The sequence below is a fragment of the Ursus arctos genome, unplaced genomic scaffold (assembly GCF_023065955.2).
Source record: "Ursus arctos isolate Adak ecotype North America unplaced genomic scaffold, UrsArc2.0 scaffold_15, whole genome shotgun sequence".
Classification (NCBI taxonomy): Eukaryota; Metazoa; Chordata; class Mammalia; order Carnivora; family Ursidae; genus Ursus; species Ursus arctos.
Window position 1 is genome coordinate 40,676,554 of NW_026622819.1, and position 7,403 is coordinate 40,683,956.

The following is a 7,403-nucleotide window of genomic DNA, read 5'->3' on the forward strand; positions in this document are numbered from 1 at the left end:
ACGTTTCCCAAGGCTCAGGGATGTCGACGGGGAAATAAACAAAGAGTAGCCTGAATCCAGGTCAGATGGCTGTTAGGACGTGACTCACTCATCTTTCTTTCATGTTTCCTTACAGGATGCCTACCTGCCTTCTTCCCTGGGACAATGTCCATCAGCCCTACTGCCACTCAGAGATGGACTCAAGAACTCTCAAATGTCGCAAGTTCAGGCCCAAAAAGTAAGTGGCAGAGAAATAGAAGTTCCCTCTTGAGCTAAGCTAGCCTTTGCAGTTTCTGTGTCAGCACCCACGTGTTTCCCAGGTGAAGGACAGCAGGAATAGCTGGGGGAGATCGGTCGCCTCGTTCGTGCAGGTGCACGCTTCCCCCATCACCCCCAAAGAGCAGCCGCATTAAAACAGTACCAGAAACCTAACATTTGCACACGAAATGCAGATCAGATACAGTAGGGGTATAGTGTCGTTACTTCCTGCAGGACTTCAAAAAGCACCAAGCTCCTCGTTATTAGAACAATGCGGGAGGGGCAGAAAGTGCCCGTCTGCCCAGGAGGGAGAGAGATTCCGAACTAAAATGGGGCAAAACTGAGGACTTTGGAAGTTCTTTCCAACTTGAAAATGTTACGATTCGGATTGTTTATCCATAGAGAACTTTTTAGGTTGGGGAAATATAAGAGTGAAAAAGTGGGGGAGTCTGTTTTGTGGCTTTGTCTTTCATTGCTGTGTGTGTGGTGTAGGGGTGTGTGTGTGTGTGTGTGTGTGTGTGTGTGTGTTTGGCCATCTTTGAGCTAAAATTAACTCAGTACAGATATTCTTTTCTTCTGACTTAACTGACCTTGGCAAAGATCTTCTGCACAGATCACGCATGCCCTTGCCCTCTGGAGGTCAATTTGTGTCACCGGGGCAAGTCAGGGACAGGAAACATAACACAAAAGGCTTCTGACCAGTCAAACATGTCACAGAGTTCAGTCCCGTAACTCAGAGGAGAGCTCCCCGGGCCTTCCTTGCTTCAGGCCTACGGACTCCTGCTTCCTGCGTCATTCTTAATAAAGCTAGCGATTTGGTTTTCCAACCCCAGAATATGGGAAGCAGTTCAGAGAGAAGAGATAAGAAGGTGGCTCGAGGCACTTGCCTGTTTCACAGTAATACAGTTTCACAGTGGAAATGTCAGGGAGGAACAAAAGAATACACATAAAAATCAGGCCGATGAATTCCAAAAGCCTGGGAGTTCGGGGCCATCTGGGGCAAAAGCAAAGGGCTGTGTCCTCCCGGACAGGCCCGAGGGCACCACCAAATCACAACCAAGCCACAGAAGGGAATGAGGGGTCACCCTTCAGCGTTTAAATTCTGTTCAGGTTCTTTTTAAGAAAGCTGGAGAAGGCATCGGTGACGTTTTAAGGTCTCCATCCAAAACGGCTACTCTGACAGGTTCGGGGTGAAAGCTCGGCTTGGGCTGTAGGGCATCTTCCCCGAAGACGCAGGCTCAGAAGGATGCAGCGAGAAGGATGCCGCCCCGCCTAGTGCCGGGGGCCGGGCTCCCCAGCCGCAGGCCCGGCCAGCCGCCTCGGGCCTCTCCTCGGAGCCCACACGTGCCCGCATCAGGTGGCCCGCACTGCAAGCCCCGCGGGCCCCTGCGGCTTGAGAGGGCATGTGGCGTATGGCCCGTGGCACCCGGGCAGGAAGCACGCCGAGTGGGAGCACAGAATTCTGCTCCTGGCACCCTTTCCAGCCGTGAGGCCATGTCCTCCTCGTGAGCAGTTTCTCTCTGAAAAATGCCTCCCCGAGAGACAGTGCCACAGGTTTCCCTGTTTAGTGGCCGTTGGTCCTCACGTCCACTCCCACCCCCGCCTGGCATCATTAATTACAACGACTGGAGGATCGCAGGTAAGGTCAGAGGTGCTTACGGACGCCGCGCCAGCTGCGTCAGAGACGCGGTATTGACTGCCCAGAGGAGCTCCTCTCCCCAGCAGGCAGGCTGAGGGCATCCGAGGCCCGGTCCTGACTGGGTACTATTTGGGCAACATGGTTCTGCGAGGAAGAGCATTTTCCTCCTTGATGCTGGTGCACCTCCTTTTGCATTTCCGAGGGGGACACATTCGTGAGCCTTGCTTCTGGCGCTCTCGGTGGTCTCCCCGAGTCCCCCTAGTTTTAGTGTCGGGATCCCCGTATCAGACATCTGAACCGCGAGTGGCCAGAGCTAGGGCACCGTAGTCCCTTGCCTTTAACCCTTCACGGGGCCCCAGTGCTGGGCATGTCAATGGCTCCTTTCTCTGGCGCTCAATGAAACATTCTTCCGAGGAGATTATTGAAAGCAGAGCTCTGGATCCACAATGGGCGCTCTGTGCTCACAGCCGCTGCCCAATCTGTTTGCCCAGCTCGACTGCGGCCTCGCCTCTCCGCACACTCCCCACCCTCCACCCACCCGACCCCGGCCCCACCTCGAGGCCGGCTCAAAGGGAGGCCGTATGAAAGGAGTTGTTCTCCACCTTCTCAGAAGTTCCCGCCGTGGCCTCTGCCAGCCTTGGGAGGAATTAGCCCAACGGGACCCAGGCCTGCCTCTAGCCCATCCATCCGGGGCTCTGCCCACTTTGATGTCCGTAGGTTTCCGTCCTCACTGGTCAGCTGGTTTCTGTCTCTCTCTCACACACACACACCAGGTGGGACTTTCAGAGAAAGAGGTGAAGTCCCAGAGAGTCAGACTGAGAGTGGGGGGCCCTGAGGTCCAGATAAGTAGAGGCACTCCAGAAAGTGAGGCTGCCAGGCTGCCCGCTAGCATCCCCTCCCAGGCTCGGGGAAGGAAAGAGTGCCCCGTGGGACCCCGGGAGCCAACGGCTGAGTTCTGGCCCGGCTCTGCCGTTTGCTAGCTGTGTGACTTAGCTCCCTGCATCGACCTCTCGGTGCCCCGGTTTTCTTGTTTGTAAAACGGGAATAATTACAGTAGCTACCTCCTAAGGTTGTTATAAGGATTACAACAGACAAGGCATGTGACGATCTTAGCTCTTAGCACGGAGCCTGGTGCATGATAAGCTCTCGTGAAATGCTAGCTGTTGTTATTATTGTTACTATATTTAGATTCTATTGTCCTTGTACTTAGAGTCCGTTCCTACAAGTGCATAGCCTCAGGGACAAACATCTGCATTCCCCTGATCAAGTCCTTTTTCTCTCCCAGAATTTTCAATGGCTAGCTACCCACTGTCTGTAGTAAAGGGCTCAAGCTCTTTGGCTTGGCTCTCGGGGGACAGAACCTTGACTCCTGCCTTCATGGTAACAGTCACCGGAAATGTGGAAGGTACATGGGTCCTCTCACTACCATCACGGTTGTCACTGTCCTCACCTACTGTGTTTGGAGAACCTGGCTCTTAGCACCAATAGAAGCAGGCAGCCCTGCCTGGGGGAGGAAGAAGCTGACTCAATACCATATTGAAACGTGGAGGTCATAATAGTGCTATGATAGCTTGCGTTTAGTGAACACCCACTATGTGCCACGTGCCATGCGTGACTACGTTATCTCACTGAATTTTCACGCAGGCCTAGGATGCAGGTAAAATTATTACCGTCATCTGCATCTTCCAGATAAAGACACTGAGAAGCAGAGGAAGGGTAAGCAATTTGCCCAAGCTCACACCACTAGAAAGTATCAGAGCCAGGATTTGAACGGAGGTCTGGGATTGAACGTCTGTCGTATTGATCACGCCACTATTCACTCCCCTGTTAGAGACCCTAGCCTGCCACTGGGGTCTTCACTTCGGTTCCCCCTGTGCTCTTGGGGGTTAGATGCCAACTCTCTCAGTGCATTGGAATCCCCTGGCATTCCCCGGGGGTCCTGGGAGGCAGCCTGGGTAGAGCTCCACCCCTTGGCCACCCCTGGCTCTCGGGCCTGCTCCCTGCCCTTTGCATTCCCTCCCTGAGATCCCAGTGCCTGCTCCAGTAGCTTGGGGAGGTCCCGAAGCCCTTTGAGGCAGAGGCTTCCCCTGGCTGCCTGACTCCTCGGAAACAGATGTCACCTGTCAGTTCTGCCTCCCTGTGAAACAAGAGCCCATCTCCCAGGGCAGCAGCAGTCTTGCTGGCTTTTCTTCTGAGGGACAGTGCAGCCCAGCCCCCACTGCCTCCTGGCCCTGGCTAGACAGCTCCAAGCCAGGGATGCTCACTAATGACAGGGAAGAGGCTTGCCTCCGTTCCTATGGCAACTGCTGCGCTCCACTTAGTCAATCACTTTTTGAAGCTCCTGCTGGTGTGAGAGTTATTTTGCATAGACATGCTTAACTCTTACCCAGGAACTCTGCGCTGGGTCTTTAGATCCTTCCAGATCGCTTATAAAGTTGATTTTCTCTTTCCCCCCTTTGTCGAAGTCCCTTTATCTTGAAAGCTCAGCTCAAATCCCACCTCTTCTAAGAGACCTTTCTGGATTCCTTTCCCTTCCCCTTCCCCAGGTCAGTCTCCTGCTCCCCACACTCCCCTGGGGCATGTTTATGGCTCTCTTAGATCACAGTCTGCCTGTTTCACAGTTATTTACGTGTCTCCCGCTGAGCCCCTGGTGAGTGATCAGCCCATAGTAGGTGCTAAACAAACATTTGTTTGAATTTATTTGAATTTCCCTTTCAGGGTTTTAAAAAATTACTATTATTAACAGTACAGACCATTACTAATAATCCCTATGCTTGTAAAATTATTTACAGTTTATATATAGCTTCATGCTTGAGGGCACTGCTTTAAACCCCAGCTCCACCCTTGCTAGCTCTGTGACAGTGTACGAGCCCTGCCACTGCTCTCAGCTTGCTTCTCGTCGGTAAAATGGATTGTTGTAAATATTAAAATAAACGTGTAAAGAGTTTGCTTAGCACAGGGCCAGATGCTCGCGATGCCTCAGTGAAATGTTAGTCATTATTATAACTCATGGTCTCATTTGGACCCCACCAAAGCTCTAGGATGAGAAGAAGGGCAGGGCTTTTGTCAGTGTCGTTCTTATCACCAAGGAGGCTGAGGCACGGGGAGGCGAAGGTTGGCCTAAATGTTCAGACCTCAGTCAAGTGCTACTGTGGGCACCTGTTGTCAGCCGTGGAGCCGTCTCCCCTTTCCTGGTGATGGAAGCTGCATTTCCCTGTGCAGAACTACTCCTTCCTCCTGGTGGGTCCACTCCGAGGCAGGCTTGGCTAATCAGAGCATCAGACGTCCCTGGCCACGGTGATTAGTTCGGGGACGGGCAGGGGGACCCAAGTCTATCCAATGAGACCGACTTCTGAGATTTTTGTTTGAATTTCTGAGAACAAGATTGTCTCTTTGCTGCTGGACCATAAGCCTAACCCTAGGCTGACTGTAGGGGCTAACTCTAACAGAGAGGAAAGCCAAGTGCAGAGGTGAAGACAGATTCATCATGTTGTCAGTTGAGCCGAGGAACCCCGAACATACAACTACCCATGGACTTTGCAATGGGAACGGATAGTCTTTCCATCTCGTGCCAGGTTGTGTTGGTGTCTGCCCCCTGCAACTGAACAAGTACCAGCTATTGCAAAAACTATCTCCTCCACACTGAGGTCAAGGATCTCTATTCCATTCACTCACGCAGCAAACACTTAACTGAGCACTTCCTATGTGCCATCTACTTCCCCGGGCTGAGACTGCAGGGATGGACGAGACAAACCACCCAGCCCTCTGCATGAGCTGATGGTCTATTGTCATCCCACTTGACATAGGAAGAGACCGAGGCTCAGAGAGGGGGACACCCCCAAAGTACGCATCCTTCAAATGATCCAGGGTGCCATGGTCCAGAATGAGGCCGGGCAGGAGCTGGGGCAGGCAGCTGGGACTGGTCAGTCACTGGCAGAAAGAACTGGTTGAGGCATTCATGAGTTTCTGCTCATCCCAGGTCAAAGCAGGAAGGTTTTGGACCAAAGCAAGAGAGGCTGTAGTCCCCCAGGTCTAGGACTCCCAACAGGGGACATTTCCCTGGGAACTGTGTGGCTCTGAGGTTTGACTGGGGGGATTTGAGTCCATGCTCCTGGCTGAATGGATAGGCTCTCCTCTTGGGCTAGAACTCTGATTATTAAAGGCTCTCCAGCATCAAGATTATCCTAGGAGGAGGCTTCTTCTCCTGAGATCTTTCACTACACTTCTCAAAGGGAAAGGCCCACTTTCCAGCCCAAGCTGAGGCGAGTCTTTCTCCTGCATCTGATGACTCACGCCCTGGGAGAGCCCAGTCTCTCCAGGGTTGGGCCCCTGGGGGAGGTTGTGATGTCTAGAAGCTGGATTTGCCCTCAGCTTGCTTTGTTTGTCTCTGCCTCGTCCGGATAAAGCACAGAGTCTGACATAGAGTAGATGAGTAAGTTGTTCTCAAATGAATGTTTGTGGGTTTTTGTTTGTTCATTTTTTCACTTGGGGGGGCTTTTCAGAGGGAAAGAATGTGCCACTCCTGAGGCATACTGACCTTGAAACTAGTACAGTTTAAGCTTCAGGACCCTTCCCTGGCACAGGCCGCTCTCTAAGCCCTGGGAGGGGCCCTAGCAATGTGTTCACATGGTCATGTGCTTCTGTAAAAATTGCGCAAGTCATTTTAACTGTAATCACTTGAGATCACTCACTTTCCCATTCTGTCCTCCTTACTGCCAGATCTTCCGTATGTCAGATGGCTTTAGAATGGCCGTGGCATTTTGGGGATCTGGCTAAGGGGAAGTGGAATTAGTGATACCTTTAGTTTGCATTTGGTGGCTGTCTAGGTTTTGTATATAGTTAAGTCAGCTGTTTCAGGAGAGAAACATCTGGAAGGACCCCCTTGCTGTCTCTTGAGCCCACTCACCTGGGATAAAGACACAGAGATGAAGGCTCTGAGCTGCACGGCGCCGTGAACGTGTCCTCCAGGACCAGGCAACAGACCTGTGTGTGCTGGAGAGGAGGGATCGTTTGAAATCTGGGAAGCTGGAGGCTATAGGCTGCAGACAGTTCTTCCAATGATCAGGCCTCTACGATTGTAAGCAGATAACCCTTCCTTTCTTTTTTTGTTGCTTATGGTTGAACTGTGTCCTTCTGAAAAGGTCTGTTGTCCTAATTCCCGGTACCTCAGAATGTGACCTTAGTTGGAAATAGGGTCTTTATGGAGGTAATCAAATTAAAACAAGGCCCTTAGAACAGGCCCCAATCCCATATAACTGGTAAAGGAGGAAAGTTTGGACACAGAGACAGACACACAGGGCAATCCCAGATAGAGATGAGGGCAGAAATCGGGGTGATGCTTCTACAAGGCAAAGAACACCAAAGACTGCCAGCAAACCCCCAGAAGCTATGCGAGGGGCCTGGACCAGATTCTTTCTCATGGCCCCCAGAAGGAACCAATACTGCCAACACCTTGATTGCAGACTTCTAGCTTCTAAAACTGGGAGACAATACATTGCTGTGGTTTAAGCCACCCAGCATGGCACTT